Raw genomic sequence first — 19,175 nt, 5'->3', positions numbered from 1 at the left:
ATCTTACTGACAACTCTATAAGTGAGATTGGAAGTGGATCCCTCTTTAGTCGAGCCTGAGATGAGACCCCAGCCTTGGTCAACATCTTGAATGCAGCCTCATGAGAAACCCTGAAGCACAGGAACCAGCTAAACTATACCAGGCTTTCTGACCCACAGAAACTGTGAGACAATAAGTGAATATCTGTCATTTTGAGCTGCTTAGTTTGTGGTAATATTCCACAACAACAGATTAACAATAGTAATTAATTGCAATTTCCTTTCAGTAAGTGTCCATTACACATCAAGCACTCTGCTATGTGATAACAGTATGGTAGGTAGGTAGCCATCTATCTAGATGATAGATAGATTCATTCTTGCTAGATTCTCAAATTAACTCTGTGAGCCTGAGAGTATTATGATTCTCATACAGATGAAAATCTTGAGGCACAGAAAATTTAATTTCTTATCTGAGGTTGCATCACTGCTTGCGTCCAAAGTTCATATGAATGATGTCTTCTCTATGCTACATTAGTCAATATCTAGCATTAAAAGAATAAATTGAATTAATTAAAAAGTAAGGTAGACAAGAATGAACTAAGGACTAAACTGGAAAAAATAGGAGAATTCTATAAATCAGGTAAAATTATATCTATCAATTTTCTTGTGCAGAATCTAATATCTTTTCATATGGGTATTGGACTCTCTTATTCAATGTCAGTTTAATTTGCTTTGCTTTTCAAAAAGCAGTATTTGTGAGAGTAACAGAAATAAAATCAGAAAACCAGCCAGTGATTTAAATACTATTTCTTTGGTATGATATTATCTTTGAAACTTTTCTAGTTGCACTTTTATTCTAACATCTCCATCTGCCATCTTATGTCTATAAACCTCTAGTCTGAATTACTACAATATTATTTATAAAGAAACAGCTTTCTTCTGACCAATCATGGGGCCTATCACAAAGGAAAGAGATAAGGAGAGTTAGAAGGTAGGCGAGTAGAAAATATACAGACTGAAATATGGAGAAAAAATATAGAAATTACAGGAATGATCATAGGAGACATAAGGAAAATGAAAAGCAAATGAAAAAACAGGCGAGAAGCAATATTTACAGAAATATTAGCAGAGAATTTTCCAAGCCTAAAGGGCTGCGTCAAAACACAGTTTCAAGAAGCATTCTGAACCCCAAGCAGGATAAATAATAAAAATCATGACTAGGTGTATCTCAATAACACTGCTGAAAACTAAAGACAAGAAGAAAAACCTAAAGCAGACATAAAGACACATGACCATCAAAAGAGGAACAATAAGATTGACAGCTAATCCCTCAACAAAACGCAAAAGCCAAACAAAATGGAGTTATATTTTTATACTGCCAAAGAAATTAACCATCAACTTAGAATTCTGCATTTGGTTAACATGTCCTTCAAAAGTAAAGATCAATTAAAGCATGTGCACACTAAAAAGCTGAAAGGCTTCAATGCCAGCACAACCACATAAAAGAATAATGGGAGCTTCTCAAGACAAAAGAAATCATCTCGGAAATAAGAAAATGGAGGAAAGCCTGAAAAGCAATGGAAAATGCATGTAAATCTAAATAAACATTGACCAAATAAAAATAATAATAAACTCCTGTGGGGTTTAAAATATAGAGAGAATGAAAACACATGAAAATAAGAGCACACATGATTGAAAGGGATAAACCTGTAAAAAATGTTCACTGCACCATTGCATTAACCAAAAATGAGAAACAACCCAATCTCTAATAACAAGAGAATGGATAACTGAAGTATGCTGAGGTTGTATGATGACCCAACAGATAAGTGAGAAAATGAATAAGCTACAGCTTTACACTTCAGCATAAATAAATCCTGGAAGCATAACGGTGACTGCAAAAAACAAGATGATGACTACATACAACACGACATAATTTTCATAAAGATTAAAATACTGAAACATAGACTGTTTAAGGCTGCTTATAATATAGCAGAAGTAACAAAAGGAAAAACAAGGGAAAGATAAAAGTTAATTTGGGAAGTGTTTCCCACTTTTGGGGAGCAGGGGCACAGGATAGATGAGAGAACAAGGGCAGCTGCAATGGCATTGGGAATGTTCTAATTCCTAAGTTGCTTGGCAAGTTCATAAGTGTTCATTTTATTATTTGGCTTCCAAGTGTACGTAACTGCTATTCTTTGGTATGTACCAATTTTCTTCTGGATGGTGGAGACAAATATTTACTGAAGACAATATTCAAATTTTGGAAAACATTTAAAAACTTAGATTTCTAAACATATTGCTTCCTATTTCAAATGGCAGTACTTTGAAAAGATAACACAATTTGAATTGTTAGTTCAAAATCTTTGCATGTTCGACCACATAACTTGTGTTCCCTAAGATAAAAACAAGTAGCAATTTCAAGCAAGGTCAACAAATAAATACAAACGTGTACTATTTGGTGAATCACAGTATTTTGTGCAAATTTCAAAACTTCTAAGTTTTAAGGATGAATTTGCATTAAAGGTTAAAAAAAGAGGACATATTTATTCAAAAGTATTTCATATTGCTCATTATAGGTTATTTTTTTTAATCTTTTTTAAAGATTGGCACCTGAGCTAACAACTGTTGACAATCTTCTTTTTTTTTCTGTTTTTTCTCCCCAAGTACTCCCAGTATATAGTTATATATTTTAGTTGTGAGTCCTTCTAGATGTGGCAGCCTCAGCGTGGCCTGATGAGCGGTGCCATGTCCACGCCCAGGATCCGAACAAGCACAACCCTGGGCCGTGGAAGTGGAGCGCACTAACTTAACCACTCCGCCACAGGGCCGGCCCCTGTTATTTTTTAAATATCCACAATTTTGATTCAAAGACACTGGATCCTCAATAGTTTTTAAAAAGGGAGTGAAAACACAAATTTGGGGATGAAATAGCTTCAAAAATACAGAAAAGCAAAGTAAAATGAAATGAAAGGTAAATGATAATATAAACAAACATAAACATAACGATCAAAAGTAAACAGAAAAAGAAAGAAAAATTAAAATTACATTAAAATAATAATACTACATGTTTCAACAAAGAAGTTTCATCCCTTCAGAATCGTAGCACAAGTAATTTGGACTTTTAAAGAGTTAAGCTTATAATTATTTATTCTGGTCCTCGCACTATTCTTGTGCTATGACACTAGTTACTGCCAGTCATAATCACTTATTAATCTTTTAATGTGAGACAGCTTGTTATAAAGATACTGGTATCTATATTTTTCCGCATAGTAACTGGGATTCGTCTGTTTCATCTTCTGATATTCTAGTGAGAATTTTTTATCAATGTCTTGATATTCTTTTGAGCCTGGAGAAAAGTGCTTCCTTTTTGAATTTAAGTTAGTAAACATGCTGGATAAATTCTGCATCTTGGCATACAAGGCCTGATATTCAGCATATTCTGCTCTAAATTCCTGCTCATTACTGCTTATGTTGCTCAGAGGAAACTATAGAGACATAGTCAGTCAAATAATCTGGGAGCCTAGATGTTGAACAAGTCTTCCCAGAGGCAGTGCAAAGCTTTTCAACTTCTTCCCCGGAATTCAGCTTTGCACCTTTACCGCATCTTTCAGGATCTGTTTTCTGTTTCTCGGTGATCTCAATACTGTACTCTTGCCTCTTTGCTTTGCATTTCACAATTTCATATTTGAACTTATCAGGCATCAAATAATTTTTCCCCATGAGCTTCGAATACCTAATTGGAATTGTTATCGAGGCTATCATTTTCAAAGTATGTTTACCCTGCTGGCTCTCGAAGATTCTACTGTTTTGACTAAAACTGTCACCATCTGGATCTGGAGTTCCAGGTCCTTCTGCAGTGCTGCGAGAACTGCGGTTGGAACGTACACGCCGAGGAGCATGTGAAACAGGAAGACGGGCTGTGGGCAGTGGTGGAGGGATGGGGTTGGCAGGAGCTTCAGAGAGTGGTGGGAGACCAACAGCAGATTTTTCACTGGTGTTATTCAAACGACCGTTTGATGTTGACTGTACTGTAGTTGTCAGGTGAGATATTCTGACTTTCTTTTTCTTTAAAGGATCAATAACAGCAGAATTGAAAAGCCATTTCTGAGGAGATGATGTTTCATTTGTACTAGAACCTATAGAAGATTCTGAGTGATTAATGTCAGTAGCATTCTGAAATGGATCTACTCTTTGGGAAAGCACCAACTCCAATGACTGCTTGTCCAGTTCACTGTATCCAGGCCAGTCTCTTTGGAGTTCTTTAAATACATAATCCTTTAAGGTATATGAAAAATCCTGAGTATTCAGATTGGCTACTTGGTGGAGGATATTTTCAAGGGAGTTCTCGTCATTTTGTTCCACACCATCTTTCCGAAGTCGAAAAAGCAGTTCTGTTTTCTTGTAGTCCTTCAATGCCAGTAAGTGAATCACCCTGTCCCTATATGGCCGCAAGCGGACACTGTCGGGAACTCGTGATTTTCGAATTGTGTATGCAGGGTTAAGGGGTGCTGTTCTTTTTCTCTCAGGCACTGGATCTGGAATGGCTTGAGGTGCTTTCCGAATTGGCATTCTTTTCTTTCCACATGGCTTTCCAATTTTTTTCCGTTTGTTGCAGGAGTCCTCTTCTGCCTGGGTTCTTACTGGTGTTATCTGAGAAGCATTGGTTGTTCTACACTGCGTCATTTTATCTCGCCTCAAGTGCAGCCAACTGAGCTGTGAGGGACTATAGCCTGAGACAGTTTGTTGAGTATGGTCTTGATGGTTGTCTTTACTCACATTTGACAATTGAAAGTTAAAGTTGGATACATCAGTTGGTGAATTGTTTGGGGGGATTTTGATAGGCCCTTGGAGTCCTTGGAACTGACGAGAAGTTTGAGGGGGTACTGTGTTCTCGTGGTATGGATTAGAGTCAATTGCCTGAATGGCTGGCTTGGTAAGCTGCATGGGAAGCAAAGTGACATTGTCCTGCCTCGGCTCTATGCCATCTGCCTCTCCCACTGCCACCTCTCCTTGGTGCACCACTTCCTCTCCTGCTCTGCCTCGAGAGGCTGCTGTATAGTCATATCTGGAAAGATCAAAGTTTAAACAGTGAAATACTTTAGGAAACAATGACTCTCTTTGGCAAAAATTGTGTTTATTATTGCTATTGTTTGTGAAATGTAATTCTAAAAGATTTTTTCCTACTGGAACAAAGGCAAGAAGTGCCTGGTTGAGATAGAACCTAGGTTGGTAAAGTCGATTATAAAAATCTAATCACTTTCCAGTGTTCTTCCTTTCACATTTTTAGTTTCTCTTCAGGAGGAACTCTTAACTCTAACTGGAAAGTGCTAAGTTCTTCTCTGAGCTCAGTGCGTAGAAGTCATCTCCTCCCAGTAAGTTCAACACCAGGTAGAGGTGCTTGGTTGGGGGCGTTAACAGGCACTGCAAACTCAAGGAAACTGGAGAGGAAGGCTTCCACTTCGCGGAGTTAGCATGAAGTTCTCCTTACATTTACTCTGACAGGCAAGGGGGCTGTTGAGACCTTCTTGCAATTGGAGCCTAACCTATCAATAGGGGCTCTCATTTGGTAGCTAAACAACTTATTTTGTATTAATAGTGGGTAAAAGCAAACATTTTAGAGGTGCTTGTTCCTCTTTCTCAACTTTTTAACCATCGCCAATGAGTGGAAGGAATTTTCATTTCCTTAGCTTGCCACTTATGTCCATTATTCTGTTTCTTTGCACTTCTCACTTAGAGGATCCTCAGGAAATCACAATTATCCAGGTAAAATCGCCCATGCTGAAAGAAATCTTGCAGCTAGGTATGCTAAAGGTGTACAATTGAATCACAGAATGTACACAGATTACGAGAAACCAGTTCCAACTAGTTTCACCCCAGAAGATAATAGGCACAATTCTCCCTCGTTACCCACTTCACACTCTCAGTCCATGTTATTCTCAGCTTTGCCTACCTTAACTGATGGCATCACCTTCTACCTTATCACACAACTAGAAAACCTCAGAGTAATCTTCTACTACTCCCTCAAACATACTTCTCATTAATTTCCCTCCAAAACTTCTAGTCAGCCATCAAATTTCCCATTCATATAATAGATGGTTATTGAGTAGCTATCATGTGCCAGACAGTGTTCTAGATGCTTGGGAATATTGTAATGAACAAAACAGAAACAAACAAAAATCCTTGTTCTCACGATGCCTACATTCTTTTCAAGTTTTCCTGCATAACATCTTAAATCCCCCACTTTCTCTCTCATACCACAGCCATTGTCCAAATTTAGGCCAAGAACATCTTAGCCAATGCTATATACTCTCTTACTAGATTGATTTATTGCCTCCAGTCTTTTCTTGTTCTGAACCATCTTCCAAATTATCGACAATAATTCTAATCAACTTTGCTTTAAAACAAGTGATGGGGGAGCCAGCCCTGTGGCCAAGTGGTTAAGTTCCCGCACTCTGCTTCAGCAGCCCAAGGTTTTGCCAGTTTGGATCCCGGGCAGGGACATAGTACTGCTCATTAGGCCATGTTGAGGCGGTGTCCCACATGCCACAACTAGAGGGACTACAACAACAATATAGAACTATGTACTGGGGGGCTTTGGGGAGAAGAAGAGGAGGAAAAAAAGATTGGCAACAGATGTTATCCCAGAACCAATCTTTAAGGGGGAAAAAAAAAGTGATGGTTCCCATTACTTAAAGAATAAAATTAATGAAGAGGTACTCAACATCACTAATCATCAGGGAAATGCAACTCACAACCATAATGAGATATCAACTCATTGAATTAGAATGTTAGAATGACTATCATCAAAAAGACAAGAGATAACAAGAGTTAGTGAGGATGCAGAGAATAAGGAACACTTGTGCCCTTTTGGTGGAAGTGTAAATTGGTGCAACCACTATGGAAACCAGTGTGGAGGTTCCTCAATCAATTAAAAATAGGACTACCATATGATCCAGCAATCCCACTTCCAGGTATATATCCAAAGGAAATGAAATCAGGATCTCAAAAAGATAGCTCTACTCCCATGTTCATTGCAGCATTATTCACGATAGCCAAGACATGGAAACAACCTAAGTGCCCATCAGTGAATAAATTGATAAAGATGATGTGGTGTATATATGCAATGGAATATTATTTATCCATGAGAAAGAAAGACATCCTGCCATTTGTAACGACATGGATGACACTAGAGGGCATTATGCTAAGTGTAATAAGTCAAACAGAGGAAAACAAAATACTGTATGATATCACTTACATGTTGAATCTTAAAAAAAAAAAAAACTCATAGAAACAAATTCTAGAATGGTGGTTACCAGGAGCTGAAGGGTGGGGGAAAAGGGAGATGTTGGTCAAAGAACACAAATTTCAAGTTATAAAATGAATAAGTTCTCAGGATCTGATGCAAATCATAGTGATTATAGTTAATAATGCTGTTTATATAATTGAAAATTGCTAAGAGAGTAGACCTTAAATGTTCTCATCACAAAAATATGGCAATTAGGTGACATGATGCAGGTGTTAGCTAATGCTACGTTGGTAATTATTTTGCAATATATAAGTGTGTCAAATCAACACTTTGTATACCTTAAACTTATACATTGTTAAATATCAATTAGATCTCAATAAAGCTGGGAAAAAGAGAAAAAAATAAAACTCTTTGGTGTGGCATACCAGACCCTTCTTACTCTGTCCCTAACCTACCCTAAAGCTTGTGCCATGTATCTAAATGCTACATTGATGTGTTTACTCTTCTCTGAACTTGCCCACAATCTTGTTCCTGTGTTAGCCTTTCACTTGATATTTCTTCTGCCCACTAATGTTCTTCCCCTAGATCCTTCCTTGCATTGTTCCTTTACTTTATTTAGAAAGTCCTTTCATGACCATTTTGTCTAAAAGAGTGACCTACGCACACACCCACTCCAGTGCTGTCTTTCCACTATCTTACTGTTCCTTATAGAATATTTACTACTTGAAATTATATTACATATATTTGTCTGTTTAATTTAAGTCACTGTCACCAGAATAGAAGTTTAATGAGGGCTTGGATTCTGTCAGTCTTTTGCACTGCTGTATCTCCAATGCCTGGAGCAGTGCCTGGCACACACATTAAGGCCGCAACGTATATGTGTTGAACAGATGAATACATCAACGCTCTCTACTTTTAAATCTCAAGTGTGTTGGGTTCAACCAGTGAAATTTCTAATTTCTTAGAAACCCACCTCAAATGTGACATCATATATAAGATCTCCCTCTGGTCAAAACTAATACTTTACTTCATTATGATTATCTCTATGAAAAACACCACGCATTGCATGATATATTACTTATGTGTTTGTCTCCTCCACTAGACTCTGACATCTACCTCTACCTCTATGCCAACTGCATTCTACTCAAATTTGTATGACCCTTTCTTTTTGTCTCCAGTACCTCGCTCTAGAAGTAGCAAGTGCATAGCAGAAGGCACGCTCTAAATGTTTGTCAAAAGAATGAATAATACTACCTTTGGACTTCACCTGGTGAAGATACTTTACTGTCACATCAAGGAGTCACGTTAAGTCTGTTAATGTCAGAGAGATGTTCTGTTCCTCTTTAAGATTTTTTTCATGTTCCTGTTAACTTCACGGTATATTTGTTTTTAAAAAAGTGAAGTCACTGTTGCAGAGAGAATGTAAAATACTTCCTCCAAAAACCAATAAACCGCTAAACTATATTCCACAATCTAATGTTCCAATGTATGCACAAATGCTCTGTTTGATTCTTCCTGAAGACCTGTAGTAGACAGGAGGAAATAATGTACCCATTGGTATCTTTAACTCTGCAACCTTTGAGAGAATAAATAAAGTATTTCTAGGGTAGTCCTATTCCCAGTGGAAATGACAACAAAAAAATTATTACTTAGCAAGAGACTGGGAAGAGGGGCACTTTATGACAAAAAAGTAAGAAACGGTATTGATAGACATAAAAAAAATACTTGAAAACACAAAGCAAGATTTCCTGACTTCTGAAAAGAAAACTGAATGTTGTAAAGATGCCAAATATTTTCATATTACTACATGCATTTAGAGCAATTACAATAAGAACTTGAGCAAGATGTTTTTCCTTAAATCTGTCAAAACTATTCTAAAATTTAACTGTAAGAAAAGCTAAAACAATTTCACAAAAGGAGACTAACAGCACGGAGTTATCCCTTCCTGATAACACAAAGCTATGATAATTAACAGAGTGAGGAACTAGCATAATAAGAGATTGAAAATGAACAGATATTTGAGACACTGAGTCCAGAAATTTAGTAGATTAGGGGGCTGGCCCGGTTGCACGGTGGTTAGGTTCATGTGCTCTGCTTCGGTGGCCCAGTGTTCTCGGGTTTGGATCCCAGGCACAGACCTACACATAGCCCATCAAACCATGCTGTGGCAACATCCCACATGCCAAAAATGGAGGAATATTGACATAGATGTTAGCTCAGGGACAATCTTCCTCAAGCAAAAAGAGGAAGATTGGCAACAGATATTAGCTCTGGGCCATTATTCCTCACCAAAAAAAAAAAAAAATTCTCTCAGTAGATGATAAAAAGACAATCAGTAATCATGTATAAAGGGTAGATCTTTACAGCAACACTGCTTAAGACAAGTTGTCAACCTTTTTGCAAAACTATCATGTTAGAATCTCCCGTCATAACATATTATAGAATGAATTCCAGATATATCAAAGAATTCAAAAATGAAATCATAAGACAACAAAAGACCTGAAACTTAAGAGTAATGGCAATAATAACAGAGAAAAACATGAGTATAATTTCCTGCATACACAATAATTATACGAAGAGCACTCAAATTTTATCTCATCAAGTCCAAAAACTGGTATCAAAATAAGGAAAGCTTGAGGAATCATGCTAGATTTCTCTGTTTGGAGGCACACAGGATAGGAACACAGTTGTGTCCTAATTAGCACTGCTGAAAAGTTATTTCTTTTCATGGGCTTTAAGAAAAAGTTAGTAGATGAAATTATTGAATACTATCCTAACTCTCTGATTAAGTAGGGGGCAATAATAAATTACACTCTAACAAAATTGAATTTCTTTTCTACATCGTCTAACTTGCCACCTTGTTACTACTATGAAATAGATGGTTAGTTCACAAGGCACTATGTGATTGGGTGAGAATAACAAATAAAATAACTACACAACTAATATATTGTGAGAGATCATTGTACTGTTGCTGTCCTGTTTTGGCAAGCCAATTATCATTCTACCTGGCTCTCTAGCAAATACTGAAGCAGTTAAAATGACAAGACATTATCAGTCAATCTCAAAGTGACATACTTGTATCTTTTTTCTTATTATACTTTGATAATGCTTCTAAACATGTCATTGACCGCTGTGGTCACTCCGCTCAACCTAATGAGGCCACCACACTCTGACCTGTGTGTAATCCTCTGTGAGAGAGTAGGAGGCATGTGGAGCTTGCCTGCTCACTTATACCAGGTATCTTGGATCTCACGGATATCCATTCTATAGCCTGTTTGCTGGGTTTGTAGTAAACAAAGTAGTAACCAGTTAAATCCAATTCAAATCATTCTTAGGAGAGAAATAATAAAAATCAGAGCAGAAATAAATACTATTGAAACGAAAAAGGCAGTAGAAAGGATCAATGAAACAAAGAGCTGTTTTTTTGAGAAGATAAATAAAATTGACAAACCACTAGCCAGACGTACAGAGAAAAAAAGGGAGAAAGCTCAAATAAACAAAATCAGAAATGAGCGAGGAGAAATAACAACAGACACTGCAGAAATACAACAGATTATAAGAGAATACTACAAAAAACTATATGCCAACAGAATGGATAACCTAGAGGAAATGGATAAATTCTTGGACTCCTACAATCTCCCAAAGCTCACTCAAGAAGAGGCAGACAATTTGAACAGACCAATCACAAGGAAAGAGATTGAAACAGCAATAAAAAACATCCCAAAGAATAAAACTCCAGGACCAGATGGCTTTCCTGGGGAATTCTACCAAACTTTCAGAGAGGATTTAATACCTATCCTTTTCAAGCTATTCCAAAAAATTAGGGAAGATGGAACACTTCCTAACACATTCTATGAGGCCAACAACACGCTGATACCAAAACCTGACAAGGACTCCATGAAAAAAGAGAACTACAGGCCAATATCACTGATGAACATAGATGCAAAAATTCTAAACAAAATTTTGGCAACCAGAATTCAGCAATTCATCAAAAGGATCATACATCATGATCAGGTGGGATTCATACCAGGGACACAGGGATGGTTCAACATCCGCAAATCAATCAACGTGATACACCACATCAACAAACTGAGGAATAAAAACCACATGATCATCTCAATAGATGCAGAGAAGGCATTTGACAAGATCCAACAGCCATTTATGATAAAAACTCTGAACAAAATGGGCATAGAAGGAAACTACCTCAACATAATAAAGGCCATATACGACAAACCCATAGCCAACATCATACTCAATGGGCAAAAACTGAACGCCATCCCCCTGAAAACAGGAACAAGACAAGGATGCCCTCTATCACCACTCTTATTTAACATAATACTGGAGGTCCTGGCCAGAGCAATCAGGCAAGAAAAAGGAATAAAAGGAATCCAAATAGGGAGGGAAGAAGTGAAACTCTCACTGTTTGCAGACGACATGATCTTATATATAGAAAACCCCAAAGAATCCATTGGAAAACTGTTAGAAGTAATCAACAACTACAGCAAAGTTGCAGGGTATAAAATCAATTTGCATAAATCAGTAGCATTTCTATACTCCAGTAATGAACCAACAGAAAAAGAACTCAAGAACACAATACCATTCACAATCGCAACAAAAAGAATAAAGTACCTTGGGATAAATTTAACTAAGGAAGTGAAGGACCTATATAATGAAAATTACAAGGCCTTTCTGAGAGAATTGGATGATGACATAAGGAGATGGAAAGACATTCCATGTACATGGATTGGAAGAATAAACATAGTTAAAATGTCCGTTCTTTTTTTTTTTTTTTAAAGATTTTTTTTTTCATTTTTTCCTTTTTCTCCCCAAAGCCCCCCGGTACATAGTTGTATCTTCTTCGTTGTGGGTCCTTCTAGTTGTGGCATGTGGGACGCTGCCTCAGCGTGGTTTGATGAGCAGTGGCATGTCCGCGCCCAGGATTCGAACCAACGAAACACTGGGCCGCCTGCAGCGGAGCGTGCGAACTTAACCACTTGGCCACGGGGCCAGCCCCCCCCCCAAAAAAAATTCCATTCTACCTAAAGCAATCTACAGATTCAACACCATCCCAATCAGAATCCCAATGACATTCTTTACAGAATTAGAACAAAGAATCCTAAAATTCATATGGGGCAACAAAAGACCCCGAATTTCTAAACCAATCCTGAGAAAAAAGAACAAAACGGGAGGCATCACAATCCCTGACTTCAAAACATACTACAAAGCTACAGTAATCAAAACAGCATGGTACTGGTACAAAAACAGGTGCACAGATCAATGGAACAGAATTGAAAGCCCAGAAATAAAACCACACATCTATGGACAGCTTATCATTGACAAAGGAGCTGAGGGCATACAATGGAGAAAAGAAAGTCTTTTCAACAAATGGTGCTGGGAAAACTGGACAGCCACATGTAAAAGAATGAAAATTGACCATTCTTTTACACCATTCACCAAAATAAACTCAAAATGGATCAAAGACCTAAAGGTGAGACCTGAAACCATAAGGCTTCTGGAAGAAAACGTAGGCAGGGCACTCTTTGAACATCAGTATTAAAAGGATCTTTTTGGACACCATGCCTTCTCAGAGAAGGGAAATAATAGAAAGAATAAACAAATGGGACTTCATCAGAATAAAGAGCTTCTTCAAGGCAAATGAAAACAGGATTGAAACAAAAAAACAACCCACTAACTGGGAAAAAATATTTGCAAGTCATATATCTGACAAAGGCTTAATATCCATAATATATAAAGAACTCTCGCAACTCAACAACAAAACATCAAACAACCCAATCACAAAATGGGCAGGAGACATGAACAGACATTTCTCCAAAGAAGATATACTGATGGCCAATAGTCACATGAAAAGATGCTCATCATCGCTGATCATCAGGGAAATGCAAATCAAAACTACACTAAGATATCACCTTACACCCATTAGAATGACAAAAATATCTAAAACTAATAGTAACAAATGTTGGAGAGGTTGTGGAGAAAAAGGAACCCTCATACACTGCTGGTGGGAATGCAAACTGGTGCAGCCACTATGGAAAACAGTATGGAGATTCCTCAAAAAATTAAAAATAGAACTGCCATACGATCCAGCTATCCCACTACTGGGTATTTATCCAAAGAGCTTGAAGTCAGCAATCCCAAAAGTCCTATGCACCCCAATGTTCATTGCAGCATTATTTACAATAGCCAAGACATGGAAGCAACCTAAGTGCCCAGCAACAGACGAATGGATAAAGAAGATGTGGTACATATATACAATGGAATACTACTCAGCCACAAAACAGAGCAAAATCATTCCATTTGCAATAACATGGATGGACCTTGAGGGAATTATGTTAAGTGAAATAAGCCAGCGAGAGAAGGATAATCTGTGTATGACTCCACTCATATGAGGAATTTAAAATTATGGACTAAGAACAGTTTAGTGGATACCAGGGGAAAGGTGGGGTGGGGGGTGGGCACAAAGGGTGAAGTGGTGCACCTACAACACGACTGACAAACATTAATGTACAACTGAAATTTCACAAGATTGTAACCTATCATTAACTCAATAAAAAATAATCCAATTCAAATCATTCTTGCCAGTTATCAAACCTCTCGAGGTCTGGCCTAGTTTAGGACTAATTCTACCATTTCTCACCTATCCATTGTTTTGGGTCATCTTCCAAATTATAAGCTCCAAGACAGCTCTATGCTTCCCTCTTCACACTGCTTTGCACTTCCTTTGCTATGTAACCATTCAGATTCCTAACCTTCTAGAACTTCTACATCACAATTAGCAATCACCTCTAACATTCTCCACCTCCAACCTTAAAGTGAAACTTGGCGGGCCGGCCCCGGTGGCCAAATGGTTAAATTCGCATGCTCCACTGTGGTGCCCAAGGATTTCGCTGGTTTGGATCCTGGGCGCGGACGTGGCACTGCTCGTCAGGCCACATCGAGGCAGCATCCCACATGCCACAACTAGAAGGACCTGCAACTGGGATGTGCAACTATGTACAGGGGGGATATCGGGAGATAAGGCAGAAAAAAAAAAAGATTGGCAACGGTTGTTAGCTCAGGTGCCAATCTTAAAAAGAAAAAAAGAAACTTGGCTTTCCCCAAGGATGCTGCTTTATCTACAGCCCTCTCAGAATGAGCCCACTTATTTTCTCTGACTCTCTGTACGTCAGGGTTAGGAAGTGAGAACATTTTCTTTTTTGGCTTTAAAGTGATATCATGAGAACAATGAATTATTCATTCATTCATAAAGTTATCTCCTCCTCTGAGGTACAAACCATCTGGTAATAACCTTTATACCATCAAATTCCTAACCCTGGTCTACTCTGTAGTTCATCTCACATTACTCTTCCCTCAGTTCTACAGGCTTCAGGCCTACTGACCTTTCTTTCATCGCTAAAATGCACCAGTCTCATTCCTGCCTTGAAGGTTTTGTATATGCTGGTCCCACGGTGGCAATGTTCTCCCTTACCAATCTGCTTCCTATGCCTTCACACACAACTCTCTCTGTCTATGAAGCTCCTAGCCATTTTCCTGGTCCCAGTTTAAATACCCTTAATAGACCATCTATTAGTCAGGGATTCAGATAAAACCAAATGGCATGTCCAAACTAGGATAATTAAAGGTGGGTTTAACCAAGACACTACAAAGATATGAACACATGTAGAGAAACTTCAAGAGACTGTGGTATCCTAGGGCGGCTAACATACTTAGAGCAGGAGTAAGGAGGGAGAGAATTGTATAGCAAGCAACATGGAGAAGTTCAGTGACAGATGGTCAAGGGACAAAACCAGCCCACGACAGCCATGCAGGGCCAGAGCTAGAGGAATAAATATCTCCACTTTTTTCCCCTCTTTTCCTCTAACCTACTAGAGTATCCCCATTGGCCAAATGCAACCAGAAGTCAGAGAACATTGAGTATTCTACACAGATTACGTAACAGAGAGCAGACCTTTGTTGATACTCCAGAACAAGTCAGTTTATCCTATTAAACACCCTTCTTGCACTCTGTATTTATTTTCTTTTTAGACAATTAAACCTATACATAGTCTCTTTACAGTCCTCTTCCTTAGATTTTAAATTCTTGGAAGAAAGAGTGTGGCTTCTACATATTTTGTAATATACAGCTGAATGTTATCACTCACAAGCACACATTTGTGACAACATTCACATTTCTTTTGGTACATATATGCCAGTAGTCAATGGCAAAGTCCTCCACAACACCCTAGAGCATGCTAACAGTAATGGCTTTGACAGGCATTACTTCCACTAAAATTTGAAAGCACAGACTTTCATGTATTACACTCATGCTTCTGTGTATCCATATGCACTGATTATAGATGGTTCTTACTCCTCAAATGACTTTGTAATGCTTCTAGTGTTTTGATTCAGAATTTCATAGTCTTATGGAATAATCTTTTCCACATACTCAAATTTCTTATCTCAAATTTTTACAGTAATCTGCAGCACTGCTGTGATCTGTTTGCCCGAGAATACAATGAAACAGAAGGTAAGTCGACAAAGGCAATTGGAAATGCCCGAATTAAAGCAGCATGTGGAGTATGATTAATTCAGTACTTTCCTTATATAGAAACCATTTCAAGGGAAGATTCTATTCCCATCTTCCTACCGCTCTGAAATTCCTTTGTACTTAATGCTGAGGTCATTGTTCCTTCCAGAGCCATGTTGTAACTTTTGTTCTAACTGTCCTGCTAAGTAGAGTGAGAAAACTCCAATATTGAGACCCCCCAGAAACCAGAGTTAGTAGCCATTCTCCTATATTCTGATTGTTCTCCTCAACAGTAGTGACCATTCAACTTTTGATTTCTTTCTTTCTTTTTTTTTTTTTTGAGGAAGATTGGCCCTGAGCTAACTACTGCCAACCCTCCTCTTTTTGCTGAGGAAGCCTGGCCCTGAGCTAACATCCGTACCCATCTCCCTCTACTTTATATGTAGGTCGCCTACCACAGCATGGCGTCCCAACCAGTGCTGTGTCCCCACCTGGGATCCAAACCGGCGAACGCTGGGCCGCTCAGAAGCCGAACGTGCGAATTTAACTGCTGCGCCACCGGGCTGGCCCCCAACTTTTGATTTCTAAGTAGTAGTTTTGCTTTCCACTCAGAACAGAATATTATAAATACAAATATTGTTCAAAGCACTGATTATCGTTCTAAAAATGCCTCCTTGCTAAGTGAAAACCATTAGGACTGAGCTTTCTGCAAATGTGTAATAACGCTAAGCAAACCTGCCTGGCACATTATCAAATGGCATTTTAGGCAAGTGTAGGCACTTGTGCTGTCCAGTAATGCCCAGCATGCATAGGGCCAATTGGGTGTTTCTTAGATCAATACAGTAACACTGTGTTCTATCATTATTTTTAGCAACCAAGACTGCACATTCGAAAAGGACAATATTCTAAATAGTCTCAATTTGGTTAGCATAACCTTTGTGTATAATTTAATCTGTTTGGGACTTTTGGCTCACAGTCACTTTAATATCATTATATTTTCCTATATTATACTCCTTTTTATGAGCTTTCATGAATTAAAAAATACCTTTAAATAAATAATTTGTACATCATTATATTTCGATCATTATATGTTGACCTCTGTATAGACTGCATTGTGTTCACAACCAAAAGTCTAGTTGCCATTCACCACCATACCTATGTGCCCCTGTACCCCTTTTTCCCTTCCCCTGCCCCTTCCCCTTTGGTAACCACCAATCTGTTCTCCATATCTACGTGTTTGTTTATTTGTTTATCTTCCACATGTGAGTGAACTCATATGGTAATTGTCTTTCTTCATCTTATTTATTTCACTTAACATAATACCCTCAAGGTCTATCCATGTTGTCACAAACGGCAAGATTTCATCTTTCTGTGGCTGAGTCATATTCCATTGTACACCTAAAACTTTTATAAAATAATAAACCAATGTGACCTCAATAAAAAAATACATATTTTGATGTTCTTTATTATTGATGTTTTCAATTTGAAATTACATCTTGACCAGGATAATAAAAGTATTAAAGAAGGAAAAACCCATTCATATAATTTTGAAGAGTGCCCATATTTTAAAATTAACATTAAACTGATATTTTTGTCCATTGAATTGATCCCTTATGTTGGTAGTGTTTTAGACACAGTTAGACGGAGTCAACATATTAGATAGAATGCTCTATAAGCAACCTCAAAGGATAAGGATGTCTCTCTATGACCTTAGCATAAACTGGATGACAAAATTCTGACCAGGATTACCAAAAGAAAGCAATTATGGAGTATCATCATTTAGATCATAGTTTGATTAATTCTGTAGGTGAATATTAAACCACAAATTTCCTTCCTCTTTCCTTGTACTCACAGAGATAGAACTTGAAAGGACTTCAGCTCATTTTACCCAACCCCTTCCATTTATAGTCAAAGAAACTGAAGCCCAGAAAGAAGTGACACACCCTAGATTACAGTATTTGCCAGATCTCAAGTCATCCTATTCCTTTCCCAGTGTTCTTTCCACTATACCAATGTCCACATTTAGGGTAAGGATGAAATCAAATAACCCAATAGATAGAGAGGAAAGGGATAGTCACAGAATTTGGATGAGAAACTCAAGGTTGTAGTTAGTTTAGAGTGTTCAGCTTGAAAGGAAGTCATTTCAATTCATCTTCCCAACTCCTCACCCTGCATCTCAAGCCCAGAGTGGCATGAATAAAACATTAACTATGATACACAGGACCCTGTTTGCATAGATCCATGAGTAATGAATTCTAGTACTACTGACTGTGCTGTATGTGGGGATAGCATAAAGAATCACAAAACACTGGATCAACCAAACATTTATGTTACATCCAATTCTGCCAATATCAGAAGATCATAGCCATAACTGTCCAGAGATGAACTGGAATCACGGAAAATTTGGCCCCGATATGTCGCTAAACAATGTAAATACACTTTTTCATACTCAGCTCTTAACTTTGATGAGCTCTTTTGGGGAGATCTGAAACTTAATTCTGCCACCAGCAATTTCCATAAACTAAACAAATCTCAAGGAAATTACTTAGGAAACACTGGAGAGATTAAGGACAGAGCAGTGATGAAAAATTAATCGATTTTCACTTCACTAATTTGTGAAGTCAAAAGACAGTTGTTAGAAGCCTCAGGTTTCAAACTGAACCAGATATCATGAGAGAAACTTAAAGTAACATCCATGGAAAAGCTTATTGAGGCTGAGTTTCATATAAAATGTGCAATTAAATATTTTATATATAAAATGGAATAGAAATATACTGATATGTGCATGTAATTATTGACTTCTATTATTAACCCCATTTTATTTTCAGAGTTACTATTTATATTATGAGAATAAAACATGATATACCAGAAAGATCTCAGCTATTCAATTAAGACAGTCTTGGCTTTAAATTTTGACTTCCCTACATATTATGAAATCAATTCACTTCCTGGAACTAAAAATTCCTCATGTATAAAATAGAGATACTAACATTACCTCATGGATAGCATTTTTGCATTGAATTTTTCAAAAAATTTTAACTGAGTCATGTTTACAGGCTAGAATAAAATCACCCTAACATCATCTCAGTCACCAAAATAAAAAAGGTATTGGAAATTCCAAATCTACAAAGTACTTTGTCATTTCTCTATACTTGCCAATCAGAATGTTTTATTCCTTTACAAAAGAAACCTCTCCATTTAAGGTGTCCATGGACAGTGACTTACCCTTAGCGGCTATTCTCAAAGGGTGGTCTACAGATTTCTGGGGGTCCCCAAGACTCTTTCAGGGGGTTTATGAGGTCAAAACTATGTCCTCAATAATAGTAAGGCATTATTTGTCTTACTCGCCATGTGGACATTTGCACTCATGGTGTAAAAGCAGTTGTGGATAAACTGCTCATGCCTGAGCATGAGTCAAGGCACTGGT

The 19,175-nt window shown here is 37.7% G+C and overlaps 1 pseudogene; it reads right to left on the bottom strand.

Annotated features, from left to right (window-relative positions):
* Positions 1 to 3,437: 3,437 nt before the first annotated feature.
* LOC106843410 (RNA polymerase II elongation factor ELL2 pseudogene) lies at positions 3,438 to 18,796 on the bottom strand (annotated as a pseudogene).
* Positions 18,797 to 19,175: the final 379 nt, after the last annotated feature.

This window comes from Equus asinus, chromosome X (assembly GCF_041296235.1).
Source record: "Equus asinus isolate D_3611 breed Donkey chromosome X, EquAss-T2T_v2, whole genome shotgun sequence".
NCBI lineage: Eukaryota > Metazoa > Chordata > Mammalia > Perissodactyla > Equidae > Equus > Equus asinus.
Note: the sequence above shows the minus strand (reverse complement) of the source record. Positions and strands in the feature narration are given on the sequence as shown.